This window comes from Rosa rugosa, chromosome 6, assembly GCF_958449725.1.
Source record: "Rosa rugosa chromosome 6, drRosRugo1.1, whole genome shotgun sequence".
NCBI lineage: Eukaryota > Viridiplantae > Streptophyta > Magnoliopsida > Rosales > Rosaceae > Rosa > Rosa rugosa.
The window spans coordinates 14,101,034-14,103,396 of record NC_084825.1 but is presented as its reverse complement, the minus strand read 5'-3'; positions in this window follow the sequence as shown (position 1 = coordinate 14,103,396).

Genomic DNA, 2,363 nt, shown 5'->3' with positions numbered 1-2,363 from the left:
TGCTACTAATCCCTTTTTTTTCCGAGATTTGGAAGTACTAATCTCAACATCGGTTTGACTTTTTAACCATCCATCAAGGGTGGGGATTTGCCTGAAGTCCCTATAAATAGCTGTATTTTAGGCAGGGAATACTCACAACAAATCTTCTGAAATATTCAAGAAATGGCCTTTCAGTCCTTGCTTCTCTTTCTCCTTCTTCACAAATCTTCCCCTCATGAAATGACCTTTAGCCTCTAAATTTTAGGCTTTATGGCGTAATCTTAAGCCTGGGTTAGGCTTTATGGCGTAATCTTAAGCCTGGGTTAGGCCTTATGGCGTAATCTTAGGCAACCCCTTGTTTCAGCCTTCTGGAAATCTGGATGGAAAATGCCAGGCTTCAGATTGGTTTAGAAACGCGAGGGGGCTCCAAGTGTGGGATCTCCGGTCATGTAAGATCATTTTTTGAGAAAATCCCATACGCGGAGCGAAACGGGGAGAGGGAGGACGGCCACTCTGAGGTTCGTCTTTCCTTATCTGTTTCCTTCCTTCTGGACCTGGCCCGTGTTGTGCCCTCCAGATGGAAGGGGCTTTGGTTCTCACCTCCTTCTCCCCCTTTCTCTCCTTGATAGAATCTTGGAGGGATGAGAAGGGATGGACTCTTTGAAGGAATGGGTTCAAGCTACAGAATGGTTGTTCCTGTACTTCACGTCCAGCTAATGGTGGTTACCAAGGCTAAAGGGGGTGCAGAGACTCAAGCCGATATTCGGTTCCTTCACTCTCTGCCCCTCCAGGAGATAATGGCACGGCTCAAGCCGACGTTGGGTTTCTTAGCAGCTTCCCTGTAAAGGGGGCGCGAGGGCTCCGTTCCTCTTCTTTTTCCTTCCCTGAAGTCTGCCCCTTCTTGGGATAATGGCTCGGCTCAACCCGACGTTGGATTCCATAGCTGCTTCCACTTGAGAAAAGATTAAGAAGATATTTGAATGTTCCTGTTTTGTATTCTAGCCACTTTTGGCTTTGTAATGAATGTACTGCTTTTGGCCGCAAAGCCACTTTATGAATACAATAATATTATCTTATCCTGATATTCAAATATCCGTGAGAAGCTGAGTCAACGTGTCTCGCAAGGCCCCAAATATAGGCCCCCATAGTTGTATATTGAAAATAATATGAACTTTTAAAATATGCTCCGCATCAAAAAGAGCCTCGCGGCGAGGTTTTTGAGGACATATGTATCTTTTGGATCCACTTGCTGGATCCCAACTCAAAACTCTTAGCGCCAATAATTCATTCTTTTCCGAGATTTAAGGCACTAATCACTCGTTGAAAAACAACGGTCGTGAAAAATAATCTCGTGAAAAGAACAGTTACCTCCTCGAAAACCGTTCGGTTTCCCCACGCGCCAATAATCCATTCTTTTCCGAGATTTAAGGCAACTTTAATCACGCTTTACTGACACTTAGTTTGACTCTTCTCTTTGACCGTCCATCCAAGGGTGGATATTTGCATGCCTATATCTTCCTCCACATTATAAACCCAAATTTCCAATCCCAAAATCATATCATCAACTCAAATATTTCTAACAGCAATCTTTCTTAATTACTCATCATCATCACTCTTCAATTCTCGCATTCTCTCAATCCATCACCAATGGAACCACAAACCCAGCAACCAACCGAGGATGGAGGAAGCAACAAAGCACCCGGGAGTAGTGCTAACATGCTTTGTAGGCGGAGCAGGTGGACTCCCACTACAGATCAGATAAGAATCCTCAAGGAGCTTTTCTACAATAAGGGAGTTAGGTCCCCAACTGTAGAGCAGGTTCAGAGGATCTATCTCCAGCTGAAATGGTACGGCAAGATCGAGTTCAAGAACGTCTATTTTTGGTTCATGAACCAAAGGGCTCGGGAGAAGCAAAAGAAGAGGTCCACTTCGGATGTTCATGTGCCCATGCAAAGATCAGGGCTTGTTGGTGATGACAATGTTACCAATTGGAAACCTGAGGATCAGTATATTAACTTCGGATCTTCTGCATCTGCTTCTGCTTCTTCAGCTGGTGTGATTGTTTTTAACGGGCAGATGGGGAACTATGGTGGTTATGGATCTATGAACATGGAGATTGAAACCCTTCCTCTGTTCCCCATGCATGGTGAGGACATCTTTGGCAACATGAAGACTACTTCCGATGGAGGTGGCGGTCACGGTGGTGGCTCTTACATTTCCCTTGAGCTCAGCCTTTCCTGCGAGGGCAAAGCTGGAAAAAGTTTCCGGAGCCACTGACTCGGCTTAGTAGCTTTGCGAGTGTAGGAACACTTAGAATTTTTCCCTTAAGAGTTGTATTTATGACTCTTTTTTTTTTTTTTTTTTGATAAGTAGCTGAATTCAAT